Genomic DNA, 14428 nt, shown 5'->3' with positions numbered 1-14428 from the left:
ATGGGGTAAATAAACTCAAAAAGAAAATATGGAATGGGATGTGAAAGGGTAGCAAATCCTATCCATGGCCTTCGAGTTTTTATGAAAATTTATTGTATCTTGTTTCTTTGTGTCAGATATACATTGATATGTTCTAAATACTTTTGATTATCTTTCTTCTCCTTTTCACAGACTATGGTATATGGGAATAGTTAAATTTGTCGTTTCATAGGTTGCAAGATACTGAAATAGGGCACAAAATAATAGAAGAAAATAAACTTGACCCAGGAAGCTTGTGCTTGTGGCTAAGTGCATTCACTAACAAGATATGGATTTTTTTTTACCCCTACAGGGAGGAGGCAGATCTGTCTCTGCTTGTATAGGGAGATGCATATATTTGAGTAGTGTAAATACTCGGGTGGGGGGGAGACAAGTTGGGCTCTTGATAGTATGAACAATATTAGTCATATCTCATGTTTTTTTCTCCTTTGCATGTACTATGGACTGAAGTTCTGTGAATGTTTGTGTCCCTGCACCAAATTCATATATTGAAATCTTAACCTCCAATGTGATGGTATGAGGAGGTGGAGACTTTGGGATGTAATTAGGTCATGAGGGTGCACCCCAGAGAGCTCTCTTGCCCTCTTTCCACTATATAAGCACTCAGCAAGAAGGCAGCCAAGCCAGGAAGACAGCCCTCACCAGAATCCAACTATGCTGGCCCCCTGATGTCAGACCTCCAGCCTCCAGATGATGAAAAACAAATTCCTGTTGTTTATAAGCCACCAAGTCTGTGGTATTTTGTTATAGAAGCTCAGAGGAAAGAAGCTTGGATCCACTACTCCTTCCTAGAATTAGCACCTGAGATGCAAATTCTTGTGTAAGTTGTTTACTGAGGATATGTTTTCAACTTGTAAGGTCGTGAGGAAAGCAAGATAGAGAAGGGGAGAAGCAGAAAAGATGTGTTTTCCAGTGCAGTGCAGCCTCAGCCTGGTCCTGAGAGGAGCTCTAGAGTGTAAATTGCATCATAGGGTCAGTACCTTTTTGAGATAAGGGAGAAGTACCGATGGAAAAATTGACTGCATTGCATGCTGGGGGTGGGAGATGGGGAAATATCTAACTCTCAGGGACCTGTGGGTGAAGGAGTGCACATCACACAGGAGTAGTGCTCTGGAGAAGATGGTAGGTTGGAGTTCTTAACAACAGCACCTGCACAGCCAATTAAAAGAACCTCCAGGGATCTGGGAGGACACTGTTTTAATTACCTATTGCTGTGTAACAACTCACTCCAAAACTCAGACACTTAAAGTAAGAATAAACATTTATTGTGTCTTGCAGTTTTTGTGGGTCAAGAATTTAGGAGCAGCTGAGCTGGGTGATTCTGGCTGAGTCTTTCATGAGGTTGCAGTCTTGATGTTGTCTCGGGTTGCACTCTCATCTGAAAGCAGGAATGGGGCTGGAGCATCTGCTTCCAAGTTGAGTCACTCCCAGCTCACACAGCTAGCAAATTCATGCTGGCTTTTGGCAGCAGGCCTCACTTTCTCCCAGCGTGGGCCTTTCCACATGCTGCTTAAGTATCCTTATGACTTGACAGCTGCCTCTCCCACAGTAGGCAACCCAAGAGACCAAGGAAGAAGCACAATGCCTTTTATGACCCAACTCTGAAGCTATGCACTGTTTCCTCTAGCATAATCTATTGCTCATACAGACCAGCTCTGATTTAATGTGTATGTGTGTATGTGTGTGTGTGTGTGTGTGTCGGGGGCGGGGGGGGGGGGGGTGCTACACGAGAGTGTAAACACCAGGAGGTGAAAATCATGGATCACAGGGGGAAATCAAGGGACTTGACTACCATATCCCAATTTTATTTTGAGGGATCCCATATGGTGCATTGGTGGCCAGGGAATTTTAGGTGTTTGCCTTTCACTACAGAAGTTGGGAGATACAACCAGAAAATAGTCATGTGACCTTAGTCCACCCAATCAGATGCCCTGTCCCAAGACTTTGCATTTTTAGTGAATTAGTGAATGATGCAACAGGAAGAGCAGTTCCAGGCCATTCACCACAAGCAGAGGTGTGCTGACCTGAAACTTCCCATCATGGCACTATAGCTATGGCTCTTGCTCTCCTGCCTCCTATAGCTTCCGTAATTCGTTCCCGCTTTCTAAACCCAGTTTGCAAAACCTCCTGCCAGTGCTCGGTTATCCAGGCCATGCATCAAATAAATTAAGTTTTGCTTAAGCCAGTCAGAGTTGGCTTATGTTTCTTACAGTCATGTCCCTTGACTGATATACTGCTTTTTCCATATTTTCTGGAATGAATATATGTTTCTTTTATACTTGGGTGGGGGCAGGGTGTGGAGTAAAGTCCTTTTTGAGGTACTAAAGTACTCAGGCCAAATTAAAACTCTTCCTAAGCACGTCTTTCTTCCTGCCTGAATAACGTATTTCTCACCTCATTCAGACACAGACATACACAAATCCACTAAGTTAAAATGAAGGGGGAAGGTGTAAGACCTGCAGGGTTTTGGCAGTGGGTCAAATTACCATTCAGTCTGTTGATTGTCACCTGATACTATGCTTTTCTGAACATTGGCAAAACACTGCTAATACTGATGGCTAGAGATAGAATACAAGATGCCTGAGACATGAAAACAGCCTTTCATCCCAGGGTCTTCCTTTATATTAGAACCTGTGATGCTCTTAAGACTGAGGCCAGAAAATCAATAGAATGAAGTTGTAAAGTCTGTGGCCTGCTGAGATCTGGGTGTTGCAGAATTAAATACAGGGCGGTGGTCTCATCAATAAGATTTTGTCTTTTGATTTTTCTTTTTTTTTTTTTGAGACAGAGTCTTGCTCTGTCATCCAGACTGGAGTGCAGTGGTGCCATCTTGGTTCACTGCAACCTCCACCTCCTGGGTTCAAGCAGTTCTCATGCCTCAGCCTCCTGAATAGCTAGGATTATAGACACGCACCACCATTCCTGACTAATTTTTGTATTTTCAGCAGAGACAGGGTTTTGCCATGTTGGCCAGGCTGGTCTCTAACTCTTGGCCTCATGTGAGCTGCCTGCCTCAGCCTCCCCAAGTGCAAGTGCTGGGATTACAGGCATGTGCCACCGCACCCTGCCTGATACAGTTATTATAAGAAAGTCCAACTCTCTGCTGTAGGACAAAGAGGGAGAGAGAGAGGGAGAACCAAAACATTTCACTGTGAGCACATGCCCCAAAAAGTGAGATGGGAGGGTAAATTTGGTCTTCACTCAGTCCGAGCATCCACTATATTGAGTGTCATTCTAGGGGCATATATACATGGCCCTTAAACACAGCTGACTGTTTACATACAACATGCAACATGCCCCTTCAATACAGTCAGCTACTTTTTCTGGTTCTCAAATACAGAAAGAGATCTTCAATGATGGAAACAAAACTGCATCTGGTAGACTTATAGAAGGATGAGATATTGGTCTCTAGTACAGGAATAGTCTAAGGGAGACTTGGGGATCTTTTTATTTTATGTTCAGATTGCCTTATGCTATCACTGTACGTTTAGTTAACCCCCACATAAGAAGTAATCCATCTGTATGGTTTTTTTCCTGATCTTCTCGAAACTTATAAAATAATTTTGACCAGTTTCTCAGAGACTGCATAGCAAATGAAGCCTGAATGAGTATTCGGGTTCCCCTCCCCAGTTAATTTGGAGTGCTTTTTCTCTTTTTCTTTAGCAAGTTCACAATGGCCCCAAGAGGCAGGTGATTTTGAACCTGACAAAGAAGCATTCCTGCCTGCTGGGATGACAGGCTGCAAAAGTTAAGTAAAGATTGAAGTAAAAATAGACAATAAATTTCGAGAGAGAGAGAGAGGAATACAAAAATATCCCAGGGCAACTGAAAACTGTCATCCAAACATATGAAAATGTTCCAGATAGTTTAATGATAAGCAGGAAATTGCTGAAAAAAAACAACAGTCATAGAAGGAGAAAATTGCAGTTAGGAGGGAGGACTAAACTGAGCTAAGTGTCTGTGTCATAGAGTTTATTATTTTATTAGTTTTAATAGTTGGACAGATAAGCTAATAGCAATAGGATTTACTTTAAAGATCAACACCGCAGACTCTGCTGTTTATTATTCGATAGTAATGTGTCTCCAGTGAGGGGAATATTAAATCTCATAAAAAGCCATTCCTGCAGTTGATCCAGGCCCTTTCCAAGTTGCACGCACATGGATTTTCCCCTATTAGTTCCCATCTCTGGCAGGAGTTTTGTTTGTATAATACTTACAGGGACATCTGCTCCTTGGGAATCTGTGAGAGCCATTTCAGCTCCTAGTTTGGGTTCTACGACCAGAGGATGGAACTGGAGATCACCTTTCTCATTCTTTTAGCAAGAGCTGATTAACTCATTTGGATCCTGAATATACTTGGAGTTTTTAAGTTTCTATCAGTATCCATTTATTGGATTCTAGTGTAATTTTGTTACATGGCTATATTGTGTAGTAGTGAAGTCAGAGCTTCCAGGGTATTCATCACCCAAATAACGTATATTATACTCATTAAGTAATTTCTCATCATCCACAACCCTCCTGCTCCCCCAGCCTTCCAAGCCTCCATTGTCTATCATTCCATATCCTGAATCTGTTTCTATGACATAGATGGGAAACTCAGTGTGGGAGATGGGACACCCATATCTCTGAAAATTACCGTGAGAGTTAAAAGCAATAACACTTTTAACTCAACTAGCATAGTGCCTGGTAAATCCAGAACACACACCCACTATATAGGGAAATGGTAAGTGTAGCAGATGTTTGTGGATTCTGTAGTCAGAATGTCTGGGTTAAAAGTCCTAGTTCTGATGTTCACATAGTTTCAAATATCTCCCCACAAGATACTCATTAATTACACAGGGAAAAATAGTCACTTTACAGTGGAGGAAACTGCAGAAACTACCTTAACCAAATGATCAAAGCTAAACCTCACCAATAACAGGGCACAGTGCCAGCACATACCTTCTAATACGACACACTGCGGAGAACATAACATTACTTCTGTGCTGTTCCTGTCAAAAGCACCCACCATAAATCTAATGTGACAAATCCAAATTGATGAACTTTCTGCAAAATAACTGTCCCGTACTCTTTAAAACTGTCAATACATCCAGCACAGTAAAAGACTGAGAAACTCTCCCAGATTAATAGAAACTACAAGACATGACAATTGAATGCATTGTATGATTTAGAATTTTTTTCTTTTCACTTCTTTCTTTTTCTTTTTTTTCTTTTCTCTTTTCATTTCTCTTTTTTCTTTTTCTTTTCCTTTTTCTTTTTTTACTTTGAGACAGGGTCTAGCTCTGTTACCCAGGCTGGAGTACAGTGGCGACATCACACCTCACTACAGTCTTGACCTCCTGGGCTCCGAAGATCCTCCCACCTCAGCTTCCCAAGCATACCTGGAACCACAGGTATGCACTAGCACCCCCAGCTAATTTTATTTTATTTTTTGTAGTGACAAGGACTTGCTGTGTTATCCAGGCTGGTTTCGAGCTCCTGGGCCCAAGTGATCTGACCCACCCGCCTTGACCTCCCAAAGTGTTGGGATTACAGGCATGAGCCAGCATGTCTGGGCCTTCTTTTACATTTTTTCTTTCATCTCTTTTTTATCTTGTTTTTTTTTTTTCTTTCTTTTTATTGTTTTAGCAATAAGTACACCATAGGGACTATTTGTCAATCGGTGAAGTATGAACAAACTCTGTAGATTAAATCATAATAGTGTGTCTGTATCCATATCATTCCTCTTATTTTAATAGCTGTTCTGCAGTAATGTAAGAGACCATCCTTGTTTTTGGGAAATAAACACTGATGTATTTAGGAGTAAGGTGACATTAAACCTTCAACTGATTCTCAAATGGCTTAGAAAAAAATAAAAGCAGGAGGATAAAACCAATGGGGTAAAGTGTTAACATTTGGGGAAACTGGGTAAGGAGTATACAGAAATTTTTTTGCAACTTGTGTACAGGCCTGAAATTATGCTAAAAAATATTAAATGGAAAAAAAAAGCAATCTCAGCTTTGCCACTTTGGAACTTATCGTGACTTGACTTCTCTTATCCTCAGTTTCCTCATCCCAAAATAAGGATTTTCAGACCAGCATATAGGACATTTTCTTTCAATTGACATGGCCAAGACACTAAAACATCAGGTAGTTAAACTTTTCCTTGAGTGAGGAGATGGGTTGCAGAGTCAGGAATAAGATAAAAAACCAGGACATCTACTACACATGTTTCCAAGTAATAAAAACTGTGATTTTGGGCTATGACTGTTCCCTCAATGAACTGTGTCAAATTGGACATAGCAGGGAATCCTCCTTGAAATAACGTTTCCATTTCAAGGTTGCTGTGGAAATCAAATGAGATTATCTGGGAAAAGAACTTGGTGCAGTGCCCGGCACATAGGAGGGCTTAAGTCATGGCGGTGCACCTTACTGGTTTAATGACTCCTGGAGGGTAAGAAACCTCCACTGTGCCTCATCACCATGTGTTTTGCTCTTGCCTGCTGGTCAAGTGGAAGTTCTTTCTAGAAAGTCAGTTTGTCTCAATAAATGACACTCTTACCAGGGTGCCAGCCAGACGATCTCACCCACCAGCCTCATTGAAGTTTCAGGCTGGGTGGCTGCTGACTGATGCCAGGACTGCAGCTCAAAGCAGTTTTCTTAAACACGCACACACCTGGTTGAAGATTCACGATGAGCAAATCCAAGCCAAAGTGACTGGGGAAGGCAAATTAGCATAAAATTGAAAAGGTTATGATCTATCTCTTCAGAAACAGAGCTCTGCAATGTTCTGCCTTTTATAAAAATTCCCTGTGGATTTCTTCCTGCTCCTTCCTCACCAGCTCTCTCCACCTCCAACCACAACACACACGCAAACACCCTAGCTTTCTATACTCTGAAAAGCACTCGCTTGCTCAAGTAATCCAAACTCTAATTTATTTAGTCCTTATGTTTCCAAAAATCCTCTAAGAAAAGTTTCTCCCCACCATTCTGCAGACAGTAGTCATTCCTGGGCCACCCACCGAGAGCAGTTCTGAGCTCTTAATGAATTGGTCTTAGGCCATAGGAAGTTCACATCCAAGGGGCAAGGCAAAGGCTGCTCTGGAAGGCCAGCTCTTACTGAGAATTGAGATGTCTGCAAGAGCTACGAACCTGATATCACTTACAAGGCACCAAAGGAAAAGCAGCAACCATTTATTCAAATCAGCTCTCTATCCGGAATTCCTTTAATGGAAGTCCATTAAAGCCCACCACAATCCTGCATAGTTGCAATTCCCTCTGACTACGATGTAGATTGTCACCTTCTTCCCCTGGGGAACCACCCTCTTCCTTCAGGCCCTGCTCCTGCAGGGAGACCTTTTTCCCATAAAGCCCTAGACTTCATTCCCTTCCCACGGCTTGATACCTACATAGCCTGCACTTCATTAATGTGATGGTTAATATTGAGTGTCAACTTGATTGGACTGAAGGATGCAAAGAATTGTTCCTGGGTGTGTCTGTGAAGGTGTTGCAAAGGAGATTAACATTTGAGTCAGTAGACTGGGAGGGGCAGACCCACACTCCGAGTAGGTATCATCTAATCAGCTGCCAACACAGCTAGGATAAAAGCAGGCAGAAGAACATGGAAAGACTAGACTACATGAGTCTTCCGGCCTCCATCGTTCTTGCATGCTGGATGCTTCCCGCCCTTGAACATCAGACCCCAAGTTCCTCAGCTTTGGGACTTTGGGACTTACATCAGTGGTTTGCCATGGCCTCTCAGGCCTTTGGTCATAGACTGAAGGCTCCACTGTCGGCTTCCCTACTTTTGAGGTTTTGGGACTCACACTGGCTTCCTGGCTCCTCAGCCTGCAGACAGCCTATTGTGGGACTTCATCTTGTGATTATGTGAGTCAATTCTCTTAATAAACTCCCCTTTATCTACATATTTATCCTATTAGTTATGTCCCCCTAGAGAACCCTGACTAATACAACTACACACACACCCATTACACTTAATTGTAATTGCTTAGGTAATTGATTGGCTCCAGGGCTACAAAAGCCACAGTTAACATTTACTGAGTGTGTATTATGTGCCACACTCAATGTTCACTGCACGTATTAACTCTTTTATTAATCTCTCAATGACCCTCTGAAGTCAGTGCCATTATTACTATCCCACTTTACAGATGAGGAAACTGAGGACCAACGAGGTGAAGTGACTTGCCCAAAGGCACACAGTCAGGGGGGGTTAATGCCCAGGGTCACACCCAGGCTGTCCGGTTGCAGTTTTACATGGACAGCTGGCTGTACTCTAGGTTAACACATCCCTAAGGAAGGTGCCTACCTTCAGAATCTAGTAGAAAACAATGATGGAGGAACAGAGCAAATACGCACAATGTGTGGTGGGTGCCTGTGCTCATTATCAAATATCCCCAGTTCTCCCCTCCCAGTCACATGAGAGGCTCTTACTTCCTGGGTGCTTGTGGCTGGGCAGGGCCATGTGACTAGTTCTAATCAATAGGCTGTGAGCAGAAGCTCCCTGTGTATTACTCAGGCCACACTATTTAACAGGTATGTGAAAACTATCAAAATTACCTTATCTTCTCGATGGGAACGAACAATGTTTGAGATGGTGGTCCCTGCATCAGCGGGCATCCCTAAGTGATTCCAGTAAGTGGAAATCCCCTGAGACCCATGATGGACAAGCAGTGTGAATGTAAAATAAAACTGTTATTTGAAGCTATGGGGACTTTTTTAGGTCAGCATAATCTGGCATGTATCCTGCCTGATATATAATGAAGGGAAAACAAAGCAATTAAATGATAGCTAGATGCTTTTAATTATATTGAAGTTAATATATCTATATTGATGTTACTATCAAGTCTCTGAGTCCAAGGTCTGCTCTCTCTATGTCAAAAGGGATATAGCCACCATGGAATACTATGCAGCTTTAAAAAAGAGTGAGCTCATGTCCTTTGCAGGAACATGGATGGAGCTGGAGGCCTTTACTCTTAGCAAACTAAAGAAGAAACAGAAAACCAAATACCACATGTTCTCACTTATAAGTGGGAGCTAAATGATGAAAACACATGGACACACAGAGGGGAACAGCACACACTGAGGTCTATCAGAGGGTGGAGGCTGGAAGGAGGGAAAAGATCAGGAAAAATAACTAATAGGTACTAGGCTTAATACCACGGAAATTAAATAATCTGTATAACAAACCCCCATGACACGAGTTTACCTATGTAACAAACCTGCACATATACCCCTGAACTTAAAAGTTTTTTTAAAAAGGAAATATAGGCTGGGTGCGGTGGCTCACCCAGCACTTTCGGAGGCCGAGGCAGGCGGATCACGAGGTCAGGAGATCTAGACCATCCTGGCTAACACGGTGAAACCCCGTCTCTACTAAAAATACAAAAAATTCGCCGGGTGTGGTGGCGGATGCCTGTAGTCCCAGCCACTCAAGAGGCTGAGGCAGGAGAATGGCATGATCCCAGGAGGCGGAGCTTGCAGTGAGCCGAGATGGAGCCACTGCACTCCAGCCTGGGCAACAGAGTGAGATTCCATCTCAAAAAAAAAAAAAAAAAATTAGCTGGGCATGGTAGCGGGCACCTGTAGTCCAAGCTACTCAGGAGGCTGAGGCAGGAGAACAGCATGAACCCTGAAGGCAGAGCTTGCAGTGAGCCGAGATCACGCCACTGCACTCCAGCCTGGGTGACAGAGCAAGACTCTGTCTCAAAAATAAATAAATAAATAAATAGGAGATACGGCAAGTTACAGAGAGGAGTTAAATGCTAGCATGAAACTCCCTTGAGTTATCAGAATGATTAAATTCTGAGTGGCAATTATTTTCCCACTTGTGAGTCAACTTTATTTAAGTACAACCTCAATCATACAGTGGCCAAAATTCCACAAATAGGGTTACATTAATTAATTAGAACCAGGGCAACTTCTCCCCCATATCTGTGGCCCATGGACTGAGGATAAGTTGAGATGTTGGTCAAAGTGGACAAATAGCCTTCCTTTTATCTTCTTCCCAAATGCTTCCTTACTCTTTTCTAAAGGTGCCTTATATGCACTCCAGAAAACCATGATTGGAAATGAAGATGCTAATTTTAAGAATTCAAAGGTAGGTACAAAAAAGAAATTTCTATTGTGCCATAACAGATTAAAATTCTACCTTTCATGAACCTACGAATTTCTTTGATGGCCGATGGCCACTTCTTAAATATATGTGAGTTGGAGCCATCCAGGTGTCATAGCCTAGAGGAGGGCTCCTTAAATTATGACACTTGACCACCCAAATAAAAATCACTTGGGGAAATGTAAAAATATTCAGATTCTCAGATCTCTGAGGATGGGGGCCTGGGAATGTTCATTTTTATGAACATTCTTGGGCTATCTGGTGTCACTAAAGATTGGGAAGCTCTGCCCTTAGACTAGGTTCACCAGGAAAACAGAGAGTTGGGCTTCTAGATATTTGAGGAAAAGCCCAGGGGCAGCTCACCACAAGAACATTCTGAAGAGCCACAAGTTGGCTCACTGGCCTCCTCAAGGAGCCAAGGTATCCAGGTGAACAGGAAGGTGAGCACACACAAAACTATGCCTTCCCCTACAGAATCCCATCTCAGTTGTGGGGTTAACTGAAATGCTCAACTGATCAGCAAACAGCTATCCCTTGACTACTGATAATTGACCCAGAAGTGGACACATGGGCTCAACTAGATTAAAAAAAGAAGGATCTATATAGCCCATGCCTGCAGGGAGGTTTCGAAAAGAGAGACTTTCATTCTCAATCTCTAGGAGAATCAGTGAAATACATAGACCTTGCTGTTGTCAACCTTGTTCTTACAAAAGGGAGGAAGAGTGAGAGATAGAAAAGGAGGAAGGGAGGGAGGGCAAGAAAAGGAAAGGGAAGAGAAAGAAAGGGTAAGAGAGGAGAGGACATGAGTGGGGAGAGAAGGGAAGGGAGAAAAAGGGGGATAGGGAGGAGGGAAGAGGGAAAGGGAAAAGAAAGAAAAGAGAAGAGAAGGAAGGAAGAAAGAGGAGAGGAAAGGAAGCAGGGAGGAAGGAAAAGGAAAGAAAGGAAAGTGAAAGGGAAGAGAAGGAAAGAGAAGGAAGGGAGGAAGAGAAGGGAGGAACAGAGGGAAAGAGGGATAGGGAAAGAAAGAGAAGGGAGGAAGAAAGAAAAAGAGGGAGAGGGAGGAAAGGAGGGAAAAAGGGAGTAAAGAAGAAATAAAAGAAGGAAAGGAGGAAGGAAGGAAGGAATGGAGGGAGTAAAGAAAGAAGGAAGGAAGAGAGAGAGGGAGAAACGGAGGAAGGGAAAGGGGTGGGGAAGAGGGGATAAAGAAGAGAGAAAAGAAGAAAGGAAGAAAGAGAGAAAAGGAGGAAGAGAGGAAGGTAGGAGGGGGAAGGAGGGGGTAAGAAAGAAAGAAAAAAGGAAGGAAGAGAGGGAGGTAGAGAGGAAGTGGGAGGGAGAAAGAGAGGAAGGAGGCAGGGAAGATGGGAAGAAGGGAGGAGTGAGGGAGAGAGGGAAGGAGGAGGAGTTTAAGTCCATGTGAATCAAGGTTTTCTGTTACTTGCTGCCCAAAACATTCTACCTGATATTTATCAGCATCATTGCTGACAACATCACCATCAAGGACTAGGGCAGGATTCACTGTTCTCCATGGAGAACAAGAGACTTCACTTGTCCTTACTCAGAATACACTTCCTGTCCAATCTGAAACACACTGTTCTAGAATCTATATTGGGAAGAAAAGAAGGGCAGAACTCAGAACTGGTTCTGGTCCCAGCTCTGCCATCGACCATGTGACTTAAGATGAAAGCTGAGGTCTATTTCTTATACCTACAGAATAAAGAGGTAAAATCAGATGTCATCTGTGTACTCCAAGGATTTTAAATGTGGGACCACACAGATAGTTAACGGCCATATTTAGTGGCTGTATTAGGGAGAGGGAGGAGACAGCTCACAGGTTGCTTTTAAAACTTTGCAGTTTTAAAATAGTTGGGAATATTTTAAAACGCAGATCAATTTCTCATGAAACTCAAGGTTTTTGATTTCTTTCAAAACATTAGTCAACACTGGACCTACATTTACACATGGCAACAATTGGCTCAGGGCCAGCAGCTGCTGTCTTTAATCGAGGCAAATTTGCTTGAGTTAACTGCGCTCCCCACTACTCCCCATTGCCTCCCAACACTGAGACTAAGTGGCAGCCGCCTTTTATCATCTTACACCCAACTCACTTACTAACTTTCATTTCCTGCCCAGTCTGGGTAGACAATGGTTTTGCAACCCCAAATCTAAGCCAATAGTCTAAGGCTTCTGGGATCCAAATTCTTTGGGGCCTTTTAAAGTAGATTGTTCTTATCTTCATATCGCATCCTCATCCAGAACCCAGGAGCCCAAAGGCCTCGAGGAACCACCTGAGAATACTGCTCCTGCCTCTGCTTGCATATGGTCATTCTCAAGGACCAGCTTGTTTCTGCGTTATGTTTTCCATTTCCTCTTTGGACACTTCTGTTCCTTTCCTGCTTTGAGGTCTATGTTCCAGCTCATGGGTGGTCAGTTCCTTGGGCTAGATGAAGAAGGATTTTTCCATAATCACCACCTCCTCTGAGCCAGTTTAGAGTCTGAGATTTACATTTGCATTATTAAGTTATTCACTGCTGGGGAGTTGGCACTTTGCAAACTTTTAGAATAAACAAACACATCCGCCTCTCAAGCACAGATTGCAACAAATGTTCTGCCTCCAAATATTGGCCACATATATTTTTGCCTAACAACAACAGTCTTAAATAATTGATGTGTTCTCTTCAGTTATCTGAAGCTGTAATTCACCAGCAACTTAACTGTAATCTCCTGCTCCAGAGTTTGGGTGACTTTGGTTGAAAGTATCTGACGGCCTTCTTGGAGACTCATAGCATGTATTACAAACAGCTTGATTACTGAGCTGAACACTATGACTGTACATTTCTTTTTTTCTTTTTCCTTTTTTCTCTTTTTGAGACAGAGTTTCGCCTTTGTCGCCCAGGCTGGAGGGCAATGGCATGATCTCGGCTCACTGCAACCTCCGTCTCCCTGGTTCAAGCAATTCTCCTGCCTCAGCTTCCCAAGTAGCTGAGATAACAGGCGTGCACCATCATGCCCAGCTAATTTTGTATTTTTAGTAGAGATGGGGTTTCACCATGTTGGTCAGGCTGGTCTCAAACTCCTGACTTCAGATGATCTGCCTGCCTCAGCCTCCCAAAGTGCTGGGATTACAGGCGTGAGTGAGCCACTGCACTCAGGTGGGATGATACATTTCTGATTTAGACTTGGATGAATCCCTTTCTGCACTGGCCTCAGTTTTCCCCACTGTAAAGAAGGGGGTGAACTAAGTTGATAGTTTTCAAAGTGTATGTCATAGAACTTTGAACTTACTAGAAGGACCCTCCTAGAGATGACAGGGAAAGCTAGTAGGGAAAATGTGGTACTGTCCTTTTCAACCACTGATACTTCACTGTGTTCTGTTTTATATGTCCTAATAGTTAATGGGGTGGAGGGGTGTTGTTCTGTGAAACAAGAAAAGAAAAATGGCAGGTAGGAAAGAAAGAAGAAAGGAAGAAGGGAGGAAAGAAGGAGTAAAGGAAGAGAGAAAGGGAGGGAGGAAGGAAGACCATCAGATTAGTTGAAATGACTCTTCTAAGAGCTGAAAATCTAAAGATGAGTTTTTTTTTTACTGAAAATCAAATATGAAAGGGTCTAATTTAATCTGTCTTTAAACTGAGGTATCTTTGATCTATCCCAAAGCAAAGAGTCAGTATGGCGATTAAGAGCATGGATCCTGAAACCAAGCTTTCTGGGTCCAAAGCCCAGGCTGTTTCACCTGATATCTGGATGTCTTTGGTCAATCTAAGTGTAGCATCTCTGTATTCAAGTTGCCTTCCCTGAAAAACATGGTAATATTAAATAGTACTCACTAATGATTTAATAAATAAGTTAGCCCATGTAAGAAACTTAGAGCACCTGGCATGTAGGGTGCCATCTCAGGCCCCTTTACAAGCAGCTCTGTCTTCATCAGCAGCAGATTTACATTCATTTATTAATTTGAGCAAACATTATTGAGAACCTAGTCTGTTCCAGGTGCTATGCAACCTATTCAGAATGTTAAAATGGATGTAAGCATGGTCCCTGTTCCTAAGACCTTACAGTCTGGGAGGAGAAGGCGTGTAACAAGCTAAGTGCAAAAAACGTTCCAGTAGCTGCAACTGCCTGGATGGAGCACAGCAGAATCAGCATGGAAAGGAAGGAGCCAAGGTTTTGATACCAGCTGCAGAGGCAGCAACAGCAGCAGTACAAACTCTGTAATATGCATTCTATATGCATCCTCACAACAGTCATGTGAAGCTAGAGTTATTATTTATCCCTAGTTTACAA

General features: G+C 42.8%; 1 long non-coding RNA gene across 2 annotated transcripts in view; it reads left to right on the top strand.

The window, feature by feature from the left end:
• Positions 1-14428, top strand: part of LOC107967797 (uncharacterized) — a 63362-nt gene that overhangs the window by 22756 nt on the left and 26178 nt on the right. For both annotated transcript variants that reach the window (XR_010148160.1, XR_001708509.4), the window contains exon 3: positions 3703-5432. This is a non-coding gene — a long non-coding RNA (uncharacterized LOC107967797). The remainder of the gene's footprint in view (positions 1-3702; positions 5433-14428) is intronic.

Source organism: Pan troglodytes, chromosome 10, assembly GCF_028858775.2.
Source record: "Pan troglodytes isolate AG18354 chromosome 10, NHGRI_mPanTro3-v2.0_pri, whole genome shotgun sequence".
Classification (NCBI taxonomy): domain Eukaryota; kingdom Metazoa; phylum Chordata; class Mammalia; order Primates; family Hominidae; genus Pan; species Pan troglodytes.
The sequence above is the reverse complement of the archived record's forward strand: the minus strand, read 5'-3'. Positions and strand labels throughout refer to the sequence as shown.